Source organism: Rhyacophila brunnea, unplaced genomic scaffold (assembly GCF_057557595.1).
Source record: "Rhyacophila brunnea isolate RB1 unplaced genomic scaffold, BYU_Rbru_1.0 scaffold_24, whole genome shotgun sequence".
NCBI lineage: Eukaryota > Metazoa > Arthropoda > Insecta > Trichoptera > Rhyacophilidae > Rhyacophila > Rhyacophila brunnea.
In genome coordinates, this window is record NW_028232904.1 from 13,431,404 (window position 1) to 13,459,277 (window position 27,874).

At 33.4% G+C, this 27,874-nt stretch overlaps 1 protein-coding gene across 2 annotated transcripts in view; it reads left to right on the forward strand.

Annotated features, from left to right (window-relative positions):
- The first annotated feature begins 8,133 nt into the window (after positions 1-8,133).
- The window catches only part of LOC147069074 (uncharacterized), a 223,870-nt gene continuing 204,129 nt past the window's right edge, over positions 8,134-27,874 (forward strand). For both annotated transcript variants that reach the window (XM_085951512.1, XM_085951513.1), the window contains exon 1: positions 8,134-8,461. The gene's annotated coding sequence lies outside the window, so the exon portion shown is untranslated. The remainder of the gene's footprint in view (positions 8,462-27,874) is intronic.

Genomic DNA, 27,874 nt, shown 5'->3' on the forward strand with positions numbered 1-27,874 from the left:
TCTAACTGTTAATTTCTATAAAGGACAAATATAATAATACACAATAAGTATCTATAAAAGAACCTAATTACTATTTTTGATGACAAATCTTGCTTTCACTGACAAACAGGCTAGGGTTGTATCATTATTACATCGATGCTTTGCGAGATAAATCTAATTTCAGTGTGAAAATAATGACGGTGTATTTTGGTAAAGATTATCAAAGTAGCCATTTATGTTTAATTTTATTCCGAAGCGACTGCCATAATAAAAACATTTAAAAGCAAAAAACTGGTTTGGATCTTGCGAGAAAAACACGCGTCGTATTTTGAAACTTGATTTTGAATTAATAAATTTGACATTTTGTCAAAAATAATCGAGAAAAAAATCAACAGAGCTTCTTAACAACAATTTACTTTACAAACATTATATTCATGTTAGAATATTCTCACGCCAAATTCGTATGTACGTAGATTCAATATTTAAAATTATTATTTTATTATTATATATTAATTTATTCATAATTCCCATCACATAACTTTTTTCCCTAGTGCATTTAAAGAATACATTATTTTATATAGATAATAGAGTATAAACATATAAAAAGGAAGCAATAAAGAAACACTGGTATCCTTTTTTCAGCAGTGAAAAAAGTTTTCGAAACAAGCGCTCATAAACAAGACTAATCAATACTTACTTTATTTATTTTATACCATCTTTCTATGCACTCACGTATTTATATAATCACTTAATTACTTTATCTAATATATAAAAATCAATATTTGTTTGTTTGTTCGTATTTTGTGCGCTGCCATACCGTTCATCCGATTGCGATAAAACTTTGTCAACTTTTTGCTTGCACTTGCGCAAAGAGTATAGGCTATATCTTATACATAAAAATGAATGTCTGTCTGTCCCGTATGCGTTCCTATACAATTCATCCGATTGCGATGAAATTTTGGTAAGTGGTTGTATGCACACTCGCGAAGGTTTCTGAATTAGAAAAATTATCATTTTCTTCATCTTCTTCATTCTATTTTCTTTTATTCGTATACCATTCATCCGATTGCGACTAAACTTTCGTCAGTTGTTGTACGCACACCCGCAAAGGTTTCTGAATTAGAAAAACCACCTTCTTCTTCTTCTTCATTATATCTTCTTTTATTCGTATGGTTCCTATACCATTCGTCCGATTACAATGAAATTTTGATCATGTGCTGTGCTCACGTCCGCAAAGGTTTCTGAATTGGTACAACTATTTTCTTAATCTTTTTCTTCTATTCTATATTCTTCTATTCGTATGCGTTCTTATACCATTCATCCCATTGCAATGAAATTTCGATCAGTTGTTGTGCGCATGCCCGCAAAGGTTTCTGAATTAGAAAAACTATCTTCTTCTTCTTGGTCTTTTTCATTTTATCTTCTTTTATTCGTAAGATTCCTAAACCATTCATCCGATTACGATGAAACCTTCGTCAATTGTTGTGATAACGCCCCCAAAGGTTTCTGAAGTAGTACAACCATCTTCTTCTTCTTCTTATTCATTAGATCTTCATTTATTCATATAGTTTCTATACCATTCATCCGATTACTCCGATCACTTATTATTATTTTTTTAAATATCTAAGATAAATGTATCCACGAAGCGACCCTGTGCAAAGCCGGGAACTTCAGCTTGTATTCTATAAAAATAATTTAATTTGCCAACGACATCTTTCGTATATGTAGGAATGTATTATAAATATTATACAGATTACAGAATAATTTGTCAAATGTTTAAAAAAATATGCCACAGCGCCATCTGCATTATACGTTTTTATCGGATTATTCGTCGAGGAATGCTGATGTTTTTTTTGTATAGACTTTACGTTAAGTAACCTCGGTCTATCTATCGCATTGTATGATATATACCATATTTGGTAGGCTCCGATCGCCAAACCTACAACCTTTGCGTATAATATTATTGTCTATGACTACAACTTTGTCAAAAAAAAATATTTATTAAATAATTTAAAAAAAACAATTTCTATGGCATATAACCCTTAACACTCGAGTGCCGCCATATCGGCGGCATTAGAAGTTTGCCGTATTACTCGAGTGCCGCCGTAGCGGCGGCACCGCCTCTAAAGTCATTTTTTGTAATATTTTCATAAATTTTTATAATGCGATTTCAATCAAGTTAGAATGAATAATAATAGGTTATTATATTTATCTGAGAAAGAAGTCGGCAAAAGAATACTGCGTGCCTAATTTCAACATAGTATTTTTATCGGAATCTTCTCTTTTTTTATTCGTAGGTCGTCGCTTGCAAGCAATGTTTTTTTGTCACATAAATTTTATTTATTGAACGTTCCCAGACTAAAGTGAAGTGTTTGTCACGCATGATTTTGAAGTGTGTTTATATTTTTTATTGGTTCTCGCTTGCGCAGGGGCGTCTCGTATAGTTTACAGTTTTATATTTGAATACTGTTTTTGATGACAATACTTACTAGTATATTATGCCGATTCGGAACCTATATAATGTGAAATACTCTAATGAGTCAAATGAAAATTATTACGTATCGATTTATTATTTTTTGAGAAATCTTTTGATAATGTGTACCGCACTGGGAATGAGTTGTTATGAGCCCGAAACTAATTTAGGAAATTTACGAGACAGCCGCTTATATTACAAGTGTATTTGAAGGCAATTCATTTGTATCATATTTACAGTCATAATGGACGATTTACACTTTATAGCCAGTTCTCTACATACCGCTATTTCATTACGATTCTGTGATAAGCCAAGATTACATATTGGAGATTGATTTGTGAAATACCACACAATGAAGAATTATAAATAAACTAAAAATAAGTACAGTATATTCATTATAAATTTATTTTACAGAATAAAAAAAAAAATTTTTTTTTTACATTTTTTTCACCAATTAAATGTTTTATATTGAAATTATGCTTTGTGCGGGAAAAAGTCTCGAGTGGGTGGTATGTACCTATAAAAAAAATTTCGAGTGGAAAAGGTTTTAATCATTGTTTTTAATAATAATAATAAATAAAAACAAAAAAGTTTGGGAGCCAGTGTTCCAGACAGAACTATTATTGAACTATAATTTTTCGTATCGTTCTATCTCACGATATAGTGAGAGGCCATCTCACTCTTATCTGAATTACTGTGGTGAATTTTACAATCGTCACAATCTTCCTTGTTGTTCATCGTGAATACAATTATTTTAGTAAGGGTGGATTGCTCTCTTTGTCGTACTCATTGAGTGCGTATTGAAATCATCGTTTTTCCTCTCTTTCTGCCCACCTGATGATTGCCTGTTGACTATTTACCGGACGAGGCAAGGTGGAAAATTGCGGAAAACCGGAATAAATTTGATACATAAAAATTATTTTATTAATTAATTATTAATAATCCACCAAGAGAATTTTTGACATGGATAGAATGTACTGTTGATAATATGGAAAGTAATTTTCGAATAATTGGTGTATGATACTTATATTGAATTGATGTATGATACAATAATTGGTGTTTCGAATAATTGGGAATGTTGATAAAAGTGAATAAAAACACATAAAATGACGAATGAAAAAGCATCATATTCATTTGCTGTAAAATCCGATTTAGATCTTCGTTGCCAAACTAAGAGTTTTAGATAAATTGTTATTAATTATAAATTAGCTATACTCTTAATCTATTAAGTCCATCCTCTAGATTTAAAAACATATTGAATAAAACAACATATAAATTTACGTTTTTAAGCAATTCCGAATTAATTCGGATCATAGTTCATAATTATTACGAATGTCCAGAAAAGGTAGCCTAAATAATTTAATTTTGTGAATCGTAATTACTGTGTTATACCCCGTTTCCACGTGCATAGATTTACTGCAGACAGTACGTATTATCGCGGTCATAACAAAAAAATGCGAGTGTAAACAAGTATTAAGTTAAATGCATAAATCAAAAAATTTCAGAAGCTTTTGAATTTTTAGACGACAATTGGACTGTGCAATATCTGTGCCTGCGCAGTAGAACGGTAGTCGCGAGCCTGTCGGGAAAAAAACAATCTACAGCGCGCAGACTCATTTTGACGTCTACCAATTTTCACGACCCGTCAAATAGCACCATACAATGATAACATCGCGTCTCGCTTACTCTTGAGTAATGATATTGGCGAGACAGTCAGCACTTTTACGTGTACACCGTTGATATCGCGATAGTCTAAAATACACATTATTGGTGCAAGTAAATCCATCCACGTGTACAGGCGCTATAACTGCTTAATTGACCATTTTATTTGCTGATAAGTTACACGGTTTGAAATCTGTTGCTTTGTTTAGGCGCAATAATCAGTATTTACATGAGTATTCATCTTGAAAACAAAGATCAATATGTTGCTTTTGGCTGCTTATATAACATACAAATTCCTGAGGGTGTCCTTATTAATTGTCAAACAAGAGTCATAGTAGAAATGTAAAGTTCTCTTCAAATGAAACTCCAATGAAATTATATATATATATATATATATATAATATATATAAAGTTTTTTTCCACACCTTTGTATTTAGTCGATATTGGTATAATGACAAAAGAAAATGCTTAATTCATTGTCTGATCAGATGTTGCATTTATTTCATGTTCACATCATACAAATCGTTCATATAGTTTCACATTGTCTCTAGGTATAGTACAATGTATTATATTATTTGAGCTTACATTTATTTAAACTTACACCAGTTTTCATTTAACCTTTTCATGTACGCAGGTGTAAAATATCAGCGATCGTTCAACTTTGAACTGCAGTTCCATTCATAATTAATTAAATAGGTTTTCACTAATTTAGTTTTATAATTGGAATTGGATAAGATAGCCATTAGTAGAGGATACCTACATACTAATTACAAAGTCAGTTATCTCCATTGTTTTTTTTTATTTCAAGATATTTATTGAAAACCTGATAAGGAGTGAATATAAAATATTTGCTATAACAATCATGTTATTAAATAATAATTAGAAATATGAATAGCAAAATAGAATTTTCTAAACATATTGTTTGGTTTTTACTATTTGCGAGTAAGTACATTTTATTCTCGTCCATATCAAGTATCCTTGTTTGTAATGTTGGGGAGCTTCAGTTTGTTATGACCATGCCGAAATTAGATTCGATATAAATAAAAAGGATTACGTGTTTAAAATTTTTTGTTTTGTATAAAAACCAATGCTATTTTAAAATAAATATAAGATACCTACACTGAAACTATGAATGATTCAAAAATATTTTCACTGCATTAGAATAAACCTAATAAACTAAATTTTAATGATAAACATAACTCTAAAATAATCTAAAATAAAAAAATAGTACGAGTAACACACTGTGGTATGAAAAAGTGCATGTGGGACATAACGCAAAAAGATCACAAGAGAAACCAATGGATAAGGAAGCAGAGAGCAGTACACGATGCGACAGAGATTTCTAAGCAGATGAATAATAATCTGAATGAAAAAAAATGACAATGGGTTGGATACGTCACTCGGCGAGTGGACAATCGCTGGATGAATGCCGTCATATAGTGGTACCAGGGAACTCAGTGAGTGGTACCCAAAGAGCATTAAACAGCCATAGGAACGCCCTAAAAATCAATCAGACGTAGGTACTCATACAGTGGATTTACGTGGCAGTGAAGAAGCAGATACCGACAATGGCGGAAGGACCTATGGGGAGGTCTTCATCTAGTAGTGGATCGACCCCGGCTGACGATGATGAATAAGATGGGATCCTTTAACGAATTCACATTTTATTATAATGTATGTAATATTATAGTGTGTGTAAAATACGTAAATTATAAATAAATACAAAAAAACATTCTTTTTATCGTTATTAGATTCGTATTGATTAATTAAAACACTTAAAAACATGAATTTGAAACCGCATGTTTCGTATTTTTCCAATAGGTGCTCCTGGTAGACGGAGTATTCACCTTAAGGATCGATGGGCGCGGAACTAAGGAAAGATCTTCATCCAGTAGTGGAGTGAAATACATTCAAATCTTTTTTCTGTTCCTCATTATGTAACGTTTGAAATGAATATTCATTAAAAATAGTATTTACAAAAATTTATGCAAACATTCATTCGTAATAATAAAATTATTGAAACTTTAATAAATTAATGCAATGCCTAATAATATGAGCGATTTTTAAGTCAGTAAAGTAAACTTTGCCCTTATTTTTTTGGGCCATTTTGTATTTATGACTTTACATGGTTGGTAGCCGAATAAACAATTAAAAAGAATGATATTTAATATACGAATTTCAAATTCATGGAAATGTATTGAATGAATAATAAAAATTTGAAAAAGGAACTTTCGGGTCATCATCATCATACGCACATGACTCGCTGGCATTTCACGGAGGCCGCCTTGTTCCTGAGAGGCATACGATCACTGTGGTACAATTTTTACCTGTTCCATAATCATCGTTTACCTCCCCAAAAATACTAAAAAATCAATCAGGTACTTAATTATTTTGATTCATTGAATCTATAAATTTTTGTTAGAAAACAATGTGGACCGATTCTGATAAGTTCTTGCAATATGTAACCAACTAGCGTTTAAAAAAAATACACCGCTTTATCTATAATAATAGCAGTATAAGACAATAAGTTATATGAAGATTATTTCTCAGGTATTTCTAGACGGACCGTTATCAGCACCTTACATTAATTATACCATAGTATACTTCCATATAATGGATGGTGAAACTTGTGGGGCAAGACAACTAGTGGCGTTATTACAAACTAACTTACAAAATATACCGCACGCCATTGGTATATATAACATAATATATCAAATAACGCAGGTCTCCCGTGGAAGCCATCAAAGAGTGGTAAGATAATAATTGTTTGAATACCAGTGGTCTTCAGTCGCCAGCTATGGACATTTTTGAGTCCGTTGCGAGTTGTATCCAATCGATGCACGCCACGAAGCGTATGCGTACGCTTTGAACACATTGTACCTACCTACCTATTTAAATTCAAAAATATTTATTCTATATAATACAGTGAATATATTTTTTTCACCTTGTTCGACCATAAGAAGACATATTATGACCCTCCACACAGTGGATTTTGTTCTTACGATAAATGAATGTTAGCCACTCGCTCACCTGTTAGGTCCATACTCTGACCCCAAACACAAATTCAAAAATAATATGTGTATTTTCCAGATCCAGGATTCGAACTTGGGACTCACGACATTTTAATCCGACGCTTAAGCCGCACGGCCATCGTGATACCGCAGCTTCGTAACATACGTAGCGAGTACCTATACTGAGTGATATAAGTAGAACCTATTTTAAGAATATATTATAAAACGATGTCCACCTAAATTCAGACTCACATAAGTGGAATATATAATTATCCGAAGCGGTTTGCTTGAATACAGTCATTGCCCTCCCAGTTATTACCAAGAGGGTTGGACCGGACCCTTTTTTGAGTTGCTCCGCTCCGGGTAAAAAGTTTTAATAGGAAATGTATGTATACAAATGTTAAAAAATAAGTAGTTTTGAAATAAGACTTATTGTTCGTCATTTTCATTATTATTCTATTAAACAAAATTCCTGGCAGCAAATCGTACTTACATTATCTGCCTCTTCTATCAAAAAGAGAGGTTATTGTATCTCTCGGCAGTGTTGCCGTATTTCCGATAATTCCAGTGTTACATAGTGTCAAATATAATATTTTCATTGGATTTTAGGATGAATATTTAATAATAAAAAAAATCCGGAGCAGCGGAACACTACAAACTTTCGGTGCTCCAGCTCCACTACTGCTCGGAGTAAAACCCTTCCGCCCCAACGCTTTGGACTTCTGCATCAAGAGTAAGCGACTGATGCTGATATAGGTAATGCCGTTTACAACGTGTGGTTTTTCCATGTGACTTTGGCTAATGGTCGAATTAATATATATTTTTTTTTAAATATTTCCCGGTCTATCACAAATCTACAGTGATATCACATAGATGTCTAACTTTACTAAACTTTGATCAGGACTATGTTTGATAGCGAAGCCACCTGCCCACATTCGCACCTGAGCGCGGTGATCGTAGCGCGCGCCCGCTCTGTCGAATTTTATTATTTTACAGGGGCCGCTCGCCAGTTCACCGCGAACCTCCGTCGACCAACGTTCTTCGTTTGAGTCCGATTAAACGTCAGTTACGAGGTGTTGCCAGCGAGAGACGGGAGACTGCCAAATTATTTTTCGACCCGTTTGAAAGTTTCGATAAAAAAAGACCACTCAGTTTTGATATAAGACGTTTGAACGTTCATGTCAGTTCGTAAAATATATTATACATAGTTTCTGTTTTTGATGAAAAATACGTGTTTTTTTTATATTATTTTAATTAAGTAATAAGAATAATAAAACGTATTAGTGTGTTTTAAAGCAGTGTCAGTGCAAAAAACGGATTAATCGAATGTCTAAAGGTGAATATTACATTTTAATACAATAATATACTACTCATAACTACATACGAACAACATAATTATTAAATACTTTTTACATTTTAAAAACTTCAGCATTCAATTCGGGTACTAAAAAGCGATATTATAATAGTTTCATATACTTATATTGAAATCGAAAACTTATTTTTAATTTAAACCACGATGCATTCATTATTCCGCCTATCTTCTCTACTTCATAAAATTTGAACAATTGAATGGTCTTCCTATCATTGTGTTAATTCATATTATAGGTACCGTTTATCCCTGCATCTTCCCCTCACATTTTTGTTATTGGCTCCAGAATACATTACTTTAGCTTTAACCATCTATAAATAAGATCCTATCCTTGTTGTTTAATTTAATAAAACGCATTTTTTTGTAGTACTTATTCGACTTTTAATCAATAAATTACGACCGGTTTCGTCCGCCTCAGAGGGACGTTTTCAACTGAATACATTTTTTTTAAAACAATATATTTATTAAACAAAATCCAAAGCGACAGAAATAATATACCAATAGGTACATACATTATCCTTCCAATAGTACCTTATCCATTGTCATCCATTAAGATCTTATCCATTGTCACTGTGAGTAGCCAGTAAATATTATATCTGACCAAATAACGTTTTTTAAAACATTTTTTCTGGAATACAAATAATAATATAATATCAATATATTAGACCGTTACCACTTCCGATGATGTTTATACCTCGAAACAGCTGTCACGTGGGGGTAGGCAGATCATGTGTTGCATAGGGGCGGCGAATGAAGGAACGAATGCTTTATTATATAGTACCTACCTAACGACATCTCAGTTTAAAAAATAATCAAAACATAAATAATCCTGTGAACATAGTATTGTATTGTAATTCCCATTATAATACATCTTGTAATGGCGGTTTATTGCGAAGACATTTTTTTTACATTTGATTCCAAACCTGTCAGCGCCACAGGTCTCCAAGTACTTACACTACCACTGTTTGCGAGTAAGTTTCATGGAAATGCTTTAATTTTCAGAAGATGGTGACCGATCGGTTTAAACGTTGGCTTGTAATGTCGTGGGTCCCAGGTTCGAATCCTAGGTTTTGTTTTTCAATCTGTGTTTGGATTTAGACTATTTAGAGTATGTACCTAATAGGTTGAGCAAGTGGCTAACATCCATTTCTCGTAAAAATAAAATCTGTTAATCCAACTTCCACTCTGTGGAGTCCATATCATCCTCTTAGAATCGAACATGGTGAAGTAGTAGTACTAGATGGCGTATATGTAATTTTAAAGATTTTTGCTATTTTTGTTTAAGGCAGTCAAAAATAAATATTAAAATAGTAAATAGGTATGTACCTACCTAACAAATTTACAGAAAGTTTGAAACCAAAATGAAAGGGGCGGCATTCTAAGTCTGCAAAGGCGGCACTTTGCCTAGGGACGTCACTGCAACTGTCAACATAAATAATTCAAATATCATGGAATATTTGTTTCAAAACGATAATGGAGTTCTACCACGTAAACGCCAGTTCCATTAATATATCATTTGTATGGATATTTAGTCAGTGTCTTTAGACCAGTGGTTCTCATGTGCGGCCCCGGCCACCAGCGCTTTACAGAATAATATTTCAAAAAATATTTATAAAATTATGAAATTGGTTGAATACACATGACTTGACTTAAATTTCTTTCCACGCTCAAAATGATCCATAATGTGATAAAACCAGTTGACAGATGTAAGCAGTTATGCGGTTCGCACTGGAAACAAGGAGTATTGAGGAATTCTCATTTGCATTAGATAATTTTCAATAAATAAATAAGTATCACAACAAAAGTGAAATTCAGCCACCAGACGTTTCCATAGAACTGCCAATGACGATTGTACGGCCACAGTTAAATTTCACGTGAGAACCACTGCTTTAGACACGTCCGTCAGTATCATACTCGAGAAAGCCCGCACGGTCACCGATGGATCACCTCATCACTCCACCGCTGCTATCTAACCACTTTACCTATTCGTAATGAGTTGTTATCTAAACTAACGATTTTTCGTACAATGTGCGTCCACTAAAAATCCAATTCATAGTTTTAATATACGAAATAAAAAAAAAGTGTAACTTAAAATATTTTTTATATATATCGAACCGATCTACAGTAGGTATAGTCACAATATTGAATATCGATTCGGTAATATAATAATATTGTTATTCAGTATTTTTATGATATAACTGCTGCGAATATTGGCGGTTGGCTCTAGGATCTCGTAAAAATATTTTTTAATAAGCATTTTTGTTTGAATACGCATTTCTGATGCAAGCGTCAAATTTCTTATAAAATAATAAAAAATCATAATCGGAGCTTAAATTTAAAAATGCTGTCATAGCGTTTTAAAAATTAATAATATTTTTTTTTTAAATCAGCATTTCATTTACTCAATGAATATTATTATAATGTGACACCAAGTGAAAAAAATCACTTGTTTCAAGAGACAATAAAAACCAAATAAGTATTGCGTTAAAATATAAGTTTAAAATTCCAAAAATTATGAGGTATTTAGGAGGTTTGCAAAATTTTCGTTATATGGAGACGATTTAGGAAGTTTTTGTGGATTGATTTTTGATTGATTTTCTCGTAAAAACAAAAATCTGTTAATACAAACCTCCACTCTGTGGAGGCCCACATGATCTTATTAAAATTGGACATTGTCAAAAAAAACTAAAGAATCCAATGTTTGTTTTAAGATTCTTATGCGGCATGTCTAAAAAGTAAAACAGAAAACGATACAAACGGGCACTAATAATTCATATAATTATGACGATTAATTAGACAACGTTATTTCGATAGCCATTCGTAGATGCGACAGGTCGCAATAACCCGTAAGTGAGTGCCCGCAGTTATAACATAAGCCAGTTGCTCATCGCTAAGACTCAAAGTGTAGAATATATGAGTATGAAGAATGTAACTGCCATTGATTATTTTTAGATATGGCCCCCCATACCACTTTTCTGTGTGCGCACCTGAATTAATTTATATAAACTTTTTTGTCGAAAACGGTGTGTACGAATTCTAATATAATGCGGTTATTAACCGTTATGTGACACCACCCTGTCCACAATCAAAATGGCGACGTGTTAATTTCCATATTGATAAACTCGGTCGCTAAAAAATATTACAACAGCGTCAAAAACCAAACAACTTGTAGCGGCTGTGAGCCAGACTACAGTTGGAGATTTATGCACAACTGGTTTGGTGTACAGCAGAAAAAAGTTGTTGCTTTTAAGTCACGATATTTGACCCGGATATAAGCAATTCTTACAGCAAATAATAAAATTTCCTGTAAATAATAAAGCTCCATTCGTTATTTAGTTTTTAAATAGTCAAAATTTTGAAGCAATGACTATATTGACCTCTCGTCGCTATAGGATTGGTTTCCCGAATATCCGTTTTTGTCGAAATCGACCTTTTAATGCAGAATGTTTTTTTGTATCTAATTGGACTAGAACCATCCCTTTCTTTAAATTCCTTTGTAATGGTAATGAATGCATCATTCATATGCTGTAAAAATAACAATTTAAATATCTCCGTGTATTTAAATATAGGATTATGAAATTTGTTTTTCGTCTCCTGAACATTTGGTCTATTCGGGAAACCAATTCTACAGCGACGCTTTGTGTAGTGGTCATTAGGAGAAAATGTCGACTCAGATCATTGGCTAAGAATCAATACTAAATGATTAGCAGCGATGATTTTATTTGATGCAAACGTCACAATCGATACGACAGAAATTTAAAAATAGACCTCCAGACCAGTCATAATGTTTTAAAGATTTTTTAGATATGGGTGGTTCACAGTAATTATGGATCAAGTCCATCAAATCGATCCTCAGATATAAGGACCTAAAGTTAAAACCCCATTTGTAAAATTCAGGAATGTTTTCACTGTATATACCTACTTACCATATTCTGACAGTAGATGGATCAATTAGTCGAAACATAAAGTATATGCAAGCTTTATTAATAGTATTAGCAAATACCTCTTTATACTGCTGAATGGACATGATTTGATGTCTTGTCAATACTAGTATTGTCATTTATGCAAAAAATTGTAGAGCTACGGTTGTGATATTAACACCCAATATAGAAATCTGTTTTATCTAGCCAATAAAATAAAAAAATCTAATTTTATGAATATTGGACTTCATCCATAATTATTGTGAGCCACTCATATGTTTATATCGATTTAGATTTCACAGGAAAAACACTCCATTGTCATTAAACAATACTAAAATCACTGCCACCCCGTGAGAGTGTGTTGCTAAGATTCATTGAAGTTAATGGCTGCAACAAACTACATCGCCCTGCACCACACCCGGTCTTATTCGGACGTATTACTGGACTCTACGTTTGGTGTGAAGTATCATTTTTTTATGACTGGGAATGTCTCAGGAGTAGTTATACAAGACTGAGGTCGCTATGCACTCAAATGTTCTTTGACTGAATTTACATGACTTTAAGTAAAGAGTACCCACGGGAGAGATGAGCACGTAGAGGAATTATTAAAAATTGTAGTAACTAGAAAAATCTAATAACGCTCAGATGAGCCCAACGGTCGGTTGATACAGTAAATTAAGGCAGAAATTGTGAATATTAGGTATAATATACATACATCTTTGATGTTAAATTAAGTGGTCGTAAACATTTTTAGGCTGTGGCGCCAACTTTTCATCCTAATTTATTAAAATGGAAGTGTGAATATAATATTTCTAAAGATTTTGATGAAAGGTATCTTTATTATTATAATTCATTTTAATATAAATTCACGAAAGCCATTAATCTATATACTATTTTTATGTATCTATTCAGCTGTATTTATGTATTGCGAATTGTAAAAAATATGCGTTTACGTGTATAAATTTAATTAAATGCTATGATTAATATAATTAAAATAAATCGTTCGAATGCATGGGTGCATTTTCATAGGGGACCTCAAAATCGGTGATTGCGTCGGGTCTCTTCTTAGTAAAATTACCACTGACAATAAGGTATAATATTATGAGGGTTACTTTGTTAATACATAATAAATAATTACAAGATAAAAAAAACTTTTTATATACAACGTTTTTAAATTTTCTGTTGAATCGTATAAACTTGACTAGCTTAAACGATCAAAAAAAATTGTATTTGATAGAAATAATACTGAAATGTCATTTTGACACTCATATTGATTTCCATAGTAACTCATATATTAATAATTTAGTTGTTAGGACCCTAGCAACCAATAATAGTGGATTGGATTACGGATTTCTTCCAAAATAACTTTTCATACAAAACGGATTTAATTGAAAACGAATTTAATTCTACTTAAAAATGGCTTAAAGTATTAAAAAAATGCATTGGCATCGTGTTCTGATATATTCTAAAAGTTTCAAATGTGTAGCCAGTCGGGAAGTTAGTTAAAAATCGATTGCAAGATTTGTACAGGACAAACAGCCACCGGACAAATAACAATACGATCTAATAAAAACGTTGTAAAAAGTGCAAACAAAGAGTCTTCTTTGTCAAAGTATTACTAGGTAAATGTAATCGATAACATACATGTATTTTGTCATACTTAGTTAATTCTAAACTTAAACAAATACCCATTTACAGGATTTTTTGATTGTTTAAAATATTATACGTAAATTGGTTTAGCTTAGAAAGTGTTTACGTAACCATTTATAACACCGGTGATGTTTGTTTGTTCAACTTAGTGAATCGATTAGTTGAAAATCAATTAAATCATTTTGACGATCTGCACGTCTATCTACGTTTTGACAGAGTGGTTTAAGGTACGCGAAGGCCCCAGGCGCCGATTGGTTTCGAGCCCCCTTCAGATGGTGTACGTAAAACAGTTGGAACGTTGGAAACGTTGGAACAGTTCGCTGTGAGCTTTATTGTCGGAAAGAGATGCCCGTATACTATACGGTCTATAGATTCAATATGAACATTTATTCAATTTTCATAGCTGATTTTGGCAAAATTCACGAATCCAAGAATGAAAACCTAACCTAACCTAACAACAAATAATCCAGTATAGAAAATGCGCGGGTGTCTCGCGTCTTGACAGAGTAGCGAGGCTGACGCCCGGCAAAGAAGGGACTCGCGGGAAATCGTGTCCGGAAATTTGCACGTATGCAGTTCGCCGTATCACACATCATCGTGAAATTTTGTATCGGAAATATTATATGGTCGTATATTAAAGACCGTCCAACTTCTTTAGGTCGTATAGTACTGAAATAAAATTCATGTCTAAATAAAACACGGTTCTTGTCAGCTTACACTTTACAGAAATCCACGGCAAACAATTTTTGAAAATAGCCTATATACTAGATTATTTGTTAAGTTAGGTAAGGTTAGGTTTTCATTCATGAATTCATGGATTTTGCCAAAATCAGAGATGACCGTATATCATACGGTCATCTCTTTCTGATAAGAAAGCTCACGGCAAACTGTGCTACGGTGAAATGTAATTCGTACAATTTACACGTAAACGCGGGAAATAGGGTATAGTCCAGTGTTTCCCAACCTTATTTATGCCAAGCCCCACTTCAACGCTTCAAAAAATTCCCATGCCCCCCTATCAAGATTTTATAGTTACCTAACTAATTCTGAAAAAGAAATGCACATAGGCAATACTATTTTTAATTTAACTTTCGTAAGTAAATTATAAATATTACGTTACACTTACAACTCGGAAGGAAATTAGTGCGATCCTTGTGCTATGCTTCGTCTTCAAATGATTTTCAAGATGACCTGTTTGCCCCCCAAAACATTCAAAGTGCCCCCCGGTGGGGCGTACACCCAACGTTGGGAATCACTGGACTCTAGTCACTAGTGACAGGCGTATGAAAACCGTCCCCTGCGACTTGCTATTCGTATTAAGGATGCCATTACGAGAAATATGGTATCATACAATATTTCTTCACGCAAATTATTACAATATGATACACGAAGATACAGTACAGTGACTAAACAATATTGACTTTGTAATGTTTGTATTAAATTACTCAACATTTGCTGGGAATACAAACGGGGATTTTTCCACAAGTCGCTCTTGCCAAGAAAACGTTGCAAAATATCTTGTGGTTTGTTTTAGTGTTTCGTGGAGATTTTCCTTGTTTCGCGTACAGTCCAATTATCACTGTATCTTACAGGTAAAGTTGCTAACGAAAACAATTTAGCATTGAATGAATAGTTAGGTGTATTTTTTTTTCAATACTACGAATAGAACATTTTGTAAGATTTAAATGGTACCTAATTACATACTATTTGAAATGTAAACAGTAAGTAAAAAAAATACTTAAAATATTAAATTTGTTGTTTGAGATGTAGTTTTAGAATTTATACACACTCAATTTGAGTGTCTTTAGTGAGGATTGCTTTTAGGCCAGCCATTCTATAATATATCTCCCATTATTTTTGCCTTTGAGACTATAAACCATTTTTTTTTATTTTATCCTAGAAGTTTTGCGGCTTTTTTGTAAAGGCAAAGGTTTCAAATGCGTGTATGATAAGATTGGTCATAGAATCAAACTTCTATCTCCCATTGATTGTGCCTATAGCATTAAGTATATAAACAATCTTGGCATCAATAAGTGACGTCCCGCGGGGTTAATCAGGCCATGTGTTGCATATGGGCGGCACATTACAAAGGGCGGCGGTGAACTTTTGAGAGCTGTTCAGGTTTTCCATAAAGCAGACAGTATCGATATCTTAGGCCTTCTTCAGACGGGACACAGGTGTCGCGCTCGATATAATATAGGAGGTCTGTGTATTAGAATAAAGGGGCCTTTGTATTATGTTTATGAACGCCCCAGAGATTTTTGGTGTATTTGTCTCTTTAAGATAGCCAAAAATAAATAGGTAACAGAATATAATATTGTAGAATAGTAGGTAGATACATTACAAATCTTCTGACAATTTGAAATTAAAAATGAAAAAGGACAGGATTCTTAGTCTGCTTAAGGGCAGCATTTTGCCTAGGGACGTCACTGGTATCAATGCTATCTACCTATATATTATGTGAAATATGAACCCTTAATGTGAGAGAGATCTACAAATTAAAAGTAATGCGACGTGACATGGAAAAGGGCTTGTTGAGTATAGCGCGAAAAGACCATGAACAGATCAATTGATAAGGAGATAGAGAAAGTACGTGATATAAGATGAGCCACAAGACTGATAGAATGTAAATATTATGAGCACGCAAACGTAAATTGGGTATTATGATTTTTGCTCATATAAGGAACGAGTTTACACATAGTAGAGATTTACTTATTTGTATTCTTTTTAAAGAAGAATGGACATTAATCATTGCGTCAACGGTCTGGACCAAACACTTGTTAAATATATTATGTATTTGAGCCAGGTGTGGGATTTGAACCGACACCCACGGCTTCAGAGAAGCTAAGAGAAGCGCATGAATTGATTCACCGCCATCTTTAGATTAATAAAGCCTGAGCATAACTTTTTGCACAAGCAACGAGTGGTCCGTTGCCATACTATTTATTGATAAAAAAACTTGCAAGCAGAGTTTGGTATTCTATAATGACTGAAGAGTATAAATAAGTTATTAGTTATTGTCGTTTAGAATCGACTGTCACATTGACAAACGTCCTAGTGTATTATGATATTATTATACACATAAGAAGTTTACTTACGTTGATCGTAACTTCGAATTATTAATAACATGGAACCACTAAATCAGATGAACTCCAAGGTCTCCAAGATACGTTAGAATAATCTGAAACTAAGAATACTCCGACAAGTGAACACGACAGACGCGTCAGTTTGAGCACTCTATAGACAATGACAGGTCATCCATAGAGAATGGGAGGGGGGGAAAGGTAGGACCAGTCGTGAAATGTATCGGCTTTCCTCTTCAGTCGGCAATGATTGGTTACATCCTTTATTCGTACGCTTCATGGTTGTAGTATATAGATACCTCACGCTGCCAAGAATTCCTGTGCTCGCCAGCACCTGCCTCATACAGCGGACCTCCAGGATGCTGGAATCCGTATGGCTTGAAAAATTTATTATTAAAACCTACTAAAAATGTTGTTTAAAGAACAATATATCAATTATTACATTCACTACCAGTATTTTACGGTTGTAAATTTTGATAAAAAAACTTATTATTTATTGCAAATCGCGTTTTAATTCGATTCCTTGCAAAGTGCATACGCTATACTAGAAAGGCGAGACATTGCTTATAAACGTTTTTGTGTCAGTTTTTTAGAATCATTAAATCGCATTAGATTTATGTTGGGTCTGGGCGGACTTTTGCATGACGAGAATTATTATCCTAATAAATTTTCCTCGTGTCGCGGTCCACCACGAAACTTTAATCAAAACTTGCTCAGCATACTGTCTGCGACCCAAAAGTTTGGTTGAACTGTATTCAACAACCACGTAGATTCTAAAACCACAAAATGCACGATACCTATATACCGTTGATTTTTTCTTACAGTCATATTGAACTTGGTACAGCTGTACTTCTGTGGTCTGATAAAATAGCACGTGCTGCTACGGCTGCATGGACGCGCGCTAAAGCATCGGCTTATAGCGTCGTGGGTCCCAGGTTCGAATCCTGGGTCTGAAAACTACATATATTGTTTTTCAGTTTGTATATAAGTCAGAGTATGGACCTAATAGGTTGGGAAAGTGGCTGACTTCCATTTCTCGTAAAAACAAAATCTATTAATACACACCTCCACTCTTTGGATGCCCATATGATCCTATTAGGATTGGACATGGTCGAAGAAGAAATTTTAATAATATGCAGAGCATCTCGTTCTTTTACAATTCATTTGAGTATGTCAGCATAGTCGAAAGGATTTTGAGAACACAGTTATATCTTGGAAGCTTCATTTGTCTATGATAATATTATGTTCTTGTTTGGTGTTTATGTGATAAAAAATAATTATGATGATATCAACGTGAACATAATCTAGGAAAGCGTCTCATTTTAAGTAATATACTCCTTGTTAGTTCAATTCTTGATTTAAGTTCTTTGGACTGATCTTATTTATCATTCATTTACTTATGTCCCAAAATATTTATATTGGGTCACGTATTAAATTGGTTGGATGCTAATTGCAAAATTCGTGTTTGGTATCATAACAATTTTGAAATTTATACGGTATAGGTATTTAAGTGGTTACATGTTAGACACAAAGAGCTGGGTTTTCACTTGAAGGGGATTTGGGTTGTTACGTATTGGAGGTGTTAAAATGTAATTTTAAATAAATATAGTTTAATTAAAATAGTCACAACAAAAACCTTTCCTGGGCAGATTTAAAAGAGACAAACGTATGTAACCACTCACGTAAAGTAGTTACGTTAATATTTTCCCAACTGAATTGTCAATATTAATTATCTCGAACTAAGGATATCTAAAAAATGTGGATGTGAGATTGATATAAAAAAAATATATCGAATCTATAACCAATTTGGAAGGTAAAAAATATTACCACAACGACTAAAGTGCGTCTATTAAGATATCTTGTCCTCTCGATTTGTATATATGTATGTAGTGTTGTCCTTCTGATGATGGAGAGGTCGAGGGTGTATGCAGGAGCGAATTTTATTGGGCGTAACGGTTGGTACAATAGTATGTTACAGCAGTTATGTTACAATACTAAACTTATGATAGGTACGGATCCGAGGTCCGCATCTCGGTACAATCAGATTTGGGCGAAGCGTTATAGAGACTGCGATGGTAACAGACTGGAAACGTATATTCGAGTGACATTTTGATAAATCATTATTCGTTATTTATATAATCAAAAGTAATACCTAAACATTATATTCTAGTACATAATTATATTGAACGAGTCAGAGGTTTAAATACGAGTAGCTGTGAATTTTATTTATTATTACAGTCATAATATAGTATGATACTATGGGAATGGATATTAGACTAATTTTCCATTGCGATACCGTATTTAATATCGCCAATCAATCTGCTGACACATGTAAAGAGTTGTTTACCGGAATATGAGTCCTGGGAATTTATTATTGCGGTCGAATAATTTGACACATTAAAAATAGATATTTGATCAATAATATACTGACAGCTACATGTATCTGAGAGTTAGATGCTAAAGTTAAGCAAAAGGCAGATAATAGACGCTTTTGAAAAGTGGCGCTGGAGGCGGATTCTGAGAATCTCGTGGGTGGCCAAACATACCGACGTCTCCATAATTAGCGTACTCCAGATTTGAAATAGACTCTCCTCGGTTTACCTTTGCTGGAAATTATTTTTTTGTCATATAGCCCGCAGGTTATATTACAACATAGAAAAACTCGTGATATTAGGTTAGATTAAAGGTTGAAGATGGCGAGGAAGAGTTAAAATCAAGAGGGTCATATGTTTCACATTAACAAAGGCACTGCGTGTTGCTGTTTGCCGAGAGAAGACTTGGAGAAGGTTACAGATGGTCAAATCATCTAGTTCTGGTCGTCACTCTAAAATATTTTGGTGGTCCGCCGGTGGACCGCGATCTATGTCTTGTCCACGACAGCATAGTCTTAATTTTTTGTGCAACTGACGTCAGATATACTCGTGAACTAACTTTAGCAGTTCATATTGTCTGTTTATTCGTATAATAATTTTATTTTGAAGGTGGCGTCGTACAATTTGATACTTTTTGTTGCTTATCCGGTCAATGAAATTTAGTACCCACTAGTCATATAATAATGGGAGACCGTTTTAAATTGCTTGCCATTTTTATAATAATAATTGTTGCCATTAAAAAAAGTATTGCCTGTCTAGATTTTTTGCTATCGGACTTACTTACTCGCTAAAATACATTGACATACCTACCTACTTATGTGCAACAGAGAAAAAATCTCTACCCGGTGTCGAGACAAAGTTTTTTGTTAAACATTTTTACTCAACCATTTCCACTAATTCGGGTTGAAAGTGAAGTGAGTAGGTATTCGTTATTTAAGGAACGTAGTTTATTTTGTAATTCATATACGTGAGATGATAATTTATATGAAAAAAAACATCATGTCAACCCAGGAAGTAGTCATGGGACCCACTCCTCACCTCCGTAACTAGGTACTTCAAAGGCATTACGCGCAGACCTCGGTTTAGAATGGATAATATAAAAGACACTAGGACAGCATGCATATGAAGGGGTGAACAAGTTCACGTATCTCGGATCCAGCCTAAATACCCAAAATAAGACAGCAGAGGAGATAAAAATCCGCCTTATCTCCGGGAATAAATGCTGGCATGCCTGCAAGTGACTGGTAGGGTCGAAAATTCTAGGCCGAAGAAGTAAACTTCTAATTTATAAAACCATTATAAAGCCAGTGGTCACTTATGGCTGTGAGACTTGGTGCTTAACTCAAAACGAGGAAAACAAATTAGCTGTCTTCGAGCGCAAAATACTGCGCAAAATCTTTGGACCCACATTGGAAAATGGGAACTACAGAATAAAAATGAACCACGAGTTGGAAGAGCTGATTGAACAGCAAACAATCATAAGATACTGTAAGTCCCAAAGACTACGATGGGAGAGAATGCCTGAAGTTAGAGCGCCAAGGATCATAACGAAGTGGCTACCCCAACGGAAGAGACCCAGAGGCCGTCCAAGAAGGAGATGGGCTGACGCCGTAGAAGTGGACTTGCTTCATATAGGAAGACCCGGTGACTGGAGAAGTGTGGCGAGAGACCGGAGTGAGTGGAGAGCGGTTGTGGAGGAAGCCAAATCCCACCCCGAGATGTAGCGCCGTGGAAGAAGAAGAAGAAGAAGAAGAAGAAGAAGAATATGAAAGACACAGTTTATTTTATAATTCGTCTACCTGAGATGACACTATTATAATTCTATGACAAGGCACGGTGCTAGTCCCGGAAGAAGTCATGTATTTAGGATTTGTATGCACCTCACTTTCATACGCATATTATTGCGATATACGTATGTTGACTAATCTGCTATGTGTTAAGTGGCTAACTATTGTTTGATATCATTGTTATTCTTCTTTTTTATCAGGATCTTATTACTAAGGAGCATGATAAGGATGATTTGGATGTCGGCACCGGAGCCGGGGAGATCATGCGAGACTCTTGATTTGATCCTCCCATGTGGCTCTTATTCGTTTTATTCGTTCACTTCAACTTCCAGATGATCAAATATTTCAGGTTTACTACCTCCCTGCGTGGTATGTGACCAAAAATTATAGAAACAAATCAAGCAGGCGACCATTGGCTTCAAGAATATGAATGTTGCAAGACAGTTTATTGATCATCATATCGCGTAATACAACTATAGTTTGTTTAATTGCGAAAGAATGTAGGTATATACTACATAGTATTTTTGAAAAACGGGTTTACAAGTGCATCTATTCAATTTCAAAGTCCCTGCAACTCTTTTTTGAGCATTTACGTAATTTTCACGTGCACTTAGGAATTTGACATATCCTCAGGGTCTTTCATGTGGTTTAGCTCAGTCGGCGACCCCCAGGTGTCAAAGATTTTATTAAGTATAACTATTTGTAGATTTTTATATATTTTTTTTTAGACTCGGGACTGTAATGTGATAAAGGGACACGGGGAAAACAACACAATTTTTCTTTTAAAGCTTCACTTTTATTATGTTTATTTTTTTTACGAGTACATTATTTTAATTTAACTTCCCGACAGTCAGCCTTTATCGGTTGGCCCTTGGACGCTAACTGATTGCGACGGGGTTCACAATGCAATCTCAAGCTCAAAACATATCGGAAGCGCGATGGGGTTCTTCTTTATTAATAACGCGACACACAATAATTTCACAATGGATGGTGTTGCCATTTTAATATTATTGCGTATTTAGAATTTAGATTTTACTATTAAAAACGATTCTACTGAATTTAAATTACATTCACCCATCGCGCTGTACAATTTATGTTACCTTATTAAACATTATTAAACATTATTAAACATTATTAAACATTATTAAAACATTAATTTATAACTTAACTAGAATATATTGACGGGTTATCAAGGAGCTTGGTTGCATGTTTTGTTAAGTCGACGATTTTTGAGATTAGGTAACATGTTTCAGCCTTTTCTGAAGTTACAGTGTAGGCACTAGCAATAGGCTAATGTGAGAGTGTATCAAATTCTATTAGTAATTCGAAATACTGTAGTATCCAATTTTAATACTACGCAGAACTTTTTGGTCCTCTCGCATTCGTTTGAGGACATTCAGTCTGTCTGTCTGGACTGTCAGTCCAGTGACTTTTGAAGATATGTCTATACAGCTACATATTTAAAACCTCAACACGTATTATAAGTATTAATACATTTCAATTGAGGATGTGTCCAATGCTAAAATCTTACCGTGAATACAAGAAATCAGATCCTTCCTCTTCCACTGTGCTATCATTCTGGAGACACAGCTTAGCAATTACTTTTTAAATGTACATCATAGCATCAGTGACGGGTTTAGGGACGTGGAGGCCCAACGGCCTAGGCTAAATATGACACATAATATTTTTGACACACTTAGCCTGCTCTCACATTTAAACTCGCCTCGTTTGCCGCACAGCCATTAATCAAACCTTTTATAAACGTCGTTTCGATGTTGCATAATATGAAGACCGCGCACATCTACATAGCGACGGTCGCGCGTTACCTCTCGAAACGTATATTATTTGAATGCGGCCAATTCGTAGGTGTACGTATGAGTTCTAGCGTCTTCGACTCGCAGTCCGAGATGCATGCTATTTGTTGATAGCAGCACTAGATGTTTTTTCAAACTAAAAAATTGCATTCGACCAATCTGCGGAGCACCATTTTAGGCAACGTGTGTTTTGTGAATAACGATGACGTAAATCGACGTATTCGACACGTTGCAGACGAGACGCATTCGTACACCTAACGATAGGTACACTTAAATATATTATATCTTGAGAATACCCTCCGCAATGAGCCTGAAACGTCGACGAAAAAAGGAGGTTATAATAATATTATTAGCGATTTATTTTGATGTGTATAAGTACTTATCTGTTTGAGTGGTTATGACATAATTATTATGCTTTAGGTAATATCGTATGCATAATTTGTGGGAAATACGCATTTTTTTTAGAATATAGTATTCATAATTGAATACTTTTATAGGGATGGTTTGAACTGTTTCGAGGCACCCTTTTAAATCTTCTGACAAATCTATTGCGTCATTTGCGTTAAAGAAAATCACCGCTGCATAACATGTCTTGTTAGTTCAAGATCGTCATCACATTATGAATAAAGATCGTTAGGAATTTACAAAATTAAAAATAACATCGCCAAAAACCTGATTTTTGTTGATTTTTTAAAGTTTCTTTTTTATTCATGATAAATGTTTGAAAATAACCAGCCAACGGATGGTTCGTGCGGATTTGATTTTCGTGAAATATTATTATTTTTTCCGTTCGCGAAATATCAAAACAACTTTTGCTTTCGTCGGTTTGTTTTTTTTTATTATTATTTCGATTGCGGTTGCCTTATAAATTACTGTAGTTAAATTCGTATTTATCGCTTCTTTTAAAGTAAGAGTAACTCCGAAAGTCGGTGCGTGTGGCTGTGCCCTAATGATGTTGCAATACTTTATTGGCATTGTGTTATTTTTGTTAAAATATTAAACCATAAGTAACACAATCGAATGACCTTTTAGAACAACGAACTATCAATTACTTTAGAAGAAAATTGCCATTGAAGATTACATATTTCTATTGGAATTTTAATCATGTGAATGAAATCAAATGTATGTTTACACCGTGGCATTTCACCGAAATCCGACTTCATATATTATATTTTTTTTTATTTCCAATGACTCTGAAACGTTTATAATATAAAAATTCACGTAGGTACCTACATATTTTTTAAAATTAAAATTATATGCCTACCTGCTTAATGGTATTTTTTATTATTGTTATTATTTAAAAAAAGGTTTGATAATATGATAATCATACACAGAAATATTATTACAAATTCGTGACAAATATAACACTTAAAAACTAATTATGTAATGGTTCCGATAACAGGCGGACACGTACAGTAAGCAGACAGTGTTACAAAACCGTGTCCAGAAATTTATACGTATGCAGTTCGCCGTGAAATGTTGTATCGGACATGTATGGTCGTATAATTAAAGACCGTCCAACCTCTTTGGGTCGTATAGTATTTACTGACATAAAATTGATGTCTAAATAAAAGACGGTTCTTGTTAGTTTACAGGAAGCCAGTGGCAAACAGATTTTGAAAATAGCCGATATGCTGAATTATTTGTTAGGTTAGGTTAGGTTTAAATTGAAACATTATTGTCTGCAATGCTCCACGAACAACGCGTAATTTTTTCATCTCGGATAAGAAAGCTCACGGCGAATTGTGTCACGGTGAAATGTAATACGTACAATTTACATGTAATCTTACAAAACATTAGTCACTACGATGACACGTCATAATAAATAAATAAATATAGTGGTCTAAGGGTGAGAGTAACGATTTAAAAAAATGCAATTTAATACATTTTACTGATAAATTTTATTTCAAGTAATCGATACACATCTAAAAATATTAGAAAGATTAATTTTAGTCAAAAAATATACTTAAGTACTTACAATTAAAAAAATCGAAAGTTTATAAGGTGACGATTTTTGAGAAATTCCTTGTTTTAACGGTTTTTTTTATAATACTTACATACCTACTTATAAAAAAAATATGTAGATTAATTTAAATTGGCGTAAAAAGTCCTACTTAGTAGGTATACAAATTTATATTTTCCAGAAAAATCTTATTTAAAAAAATGTGAATACATTTATATAAATGATATCACAAGGGCTGTTTGATTTTCATGATCTCTTGTAGTTGTTTATTCATTTACTTTACAACGTTTTTATAAGCTCGTATTCTTGTTTGCCCGGTGATTGTTTGTCCAGTACAAATATTGCAATCGATTTTTAACTAACTTCCCGGCTAGCTAGACATTTTAAACTTTTAGAATATATCAGAACACGATGCCAATGCATTCTTTTAATACTTTTAACCATCTTTAAGCAGAATTGAATTCATTTTCAGTTAATTCTGTTTTATATGGAAAGTTATTTCAAAAAAATCCGTAAAAAGACTATTATTGGTTGCTAAAGGGGTGGTCCTAGCTACTAAATTATTAATATATACGTGCGTTACTATGGAAATCAAAATGAAATGTCAAAATGACATTTCTGTATTCTTTAATATTTATTCAGTGTTTCTATCAAGTACATTAAAAAATTTTAATTAATACATATCATTGTCAAGTTTATATGATTCAACAGAAAATTTAAAAACGTGGTAAGTATATAAAAAGTTCTTTTTATCTTGTAATTATTAGATATTCAACTACTAAGTTTATGTTTTGATATGTGATATGTGATTGATAGACATAACTGTTTTTATAGTTTTTTTATTGTATGCACTTGTACTCTATAGGTACCTATTACATTTTGAGGATATAATATATGTATATATATTTAGATAATATTAATTTAGTTACATATCTATGTGAATTTAGTATTATTTAATAGTTTTACGTCATTCTCGGACAAACACATTATAGCATTATACCTACGAAAAATGATTATTTAATTGTGAGGTTATTTGTGAACTGCTTGATCGAAAGGTTTGATATTGACTAAATATTATAATCTAATAATCATATGACAGCAACTGATATATCATACTGAGTCAATACAATAAATAATATTTATAAATTAAAGTAAGCTTTATATTATAATTACCCAGTAAAGAATCTTCGCCAGTGCTATGTAAATTGACTATGCGATTTCGATGAATAATCGAAAGTTCATTTGGCGAACCAATCTGGCTAGCAGCATACAATATTACAATGAAAGAGTTAACATATTATCTTATGATTATTTATTATTGCAAGTTAATAACAATAAAAAAATATTAGTGTTATAGCAAGTGAAAGGAGTAAGAGTTAAATAGTCGATGTGAGTATACTGTTTTTGAATCGGTTGCTATTTTAGAGTGCATTCAAAAGTAAAAAAAAAACGCCCATTATACATTGTTAACTTTTACGATCTGTTGTTTGTGGCATTTTTGCAGAAAATAAAAATATCAGAAGTAGATAGGTACGTTAAAATTGTTTCGTGTGCCTTTCGAGTCGCGAATTTTCGGATATAAATGAATTGACTGCAAAGAAAACGTTAAATACATTGCGTTGCTTCGATTTTTGTTTTATATGGTTTAAGATTTTTGATAATTTCTATATTCTGTTTGTTTATTTACTATTGAATATTGTTTCATGGCCCTATGCAGCTGGAGTTGGGTATTTCCCGAGAAAATCTCAATCTCGAGATTAGGGATTTCCCGAAATGTTGAATTCTCGAGATTCGGGAATTCCAAAAAAGAATTCTCGAGATTTCGGGAAATTTAAAAAAATCCTAAAATCAGTGTAAAAACAGACAAATTCCAAAAAAACGTGATTTTTTTTTATTTATGTAAGAAGACAAACAAAATAGAAGTCGGAAAACAAAAATAATTCAAAACATTACTTATTAAAATAGAATTTCAAAAAACACAGCCTGTCAATCGCTGCGTATGACAATCGCGTACGCTTTTGAGACACAAAATTCCCCGATGTCGCAAAAATTGCGCTCACTTTGAGTCGACGTTGGCTTAATTGTGTTAAATGCCCCGATCAGTCTTTGAACGTTTTGTGTTTCCTGACAACTTTTTTCATATAGAAAATCGTTTTTAATTAATATTTGATAATAAAGAAATCCCGAGAAAAGATTCTCGAGATCTGGGATTTCCCGAAATGTTAAAAATTTAAATTTTCGAGATTCGGGATGGAAAATCTCGAAAAATTCTCGAGAATTCCCGAAACCCTACTCTTTATGCAGCTAGTGATTCAGTCACAGCCAATCCGGTTTTATCGGTTATTTTGAAAATTATTATTGACTAAATCTCGCAAAAGATTTTTTTTCACGTTACAAAGAAGACGTTAAATAATAAATCTCTCGTTTGTATTTTTAATTGGATTTCTACTGGCAGTGCTGCACGTGCGGTAAGAATTCACTCAATGTAGCCCAAACAAATTCAAACGGCTGGACACTGATGAAATAGAATATAGTGAAAATAAATGATTAAGAAATATAAAAGTTATATAGGTAGTAGGAAATAATTTAATATATATTAATCTGATTCGTAATGTATTTAAAGATATATAAAGATATTAGGCGTTGGTGATATTAGGCGAATGATCCAGGATAGAATGATGTAGTCAATATTCTGAAAAAAAATGTATGGACATAATCTGACTTTCAAACATGTACTTATCACTTAGTATTAAAGATTTTTTACAGACAATCAGAGAATTCGGCTGAAAGT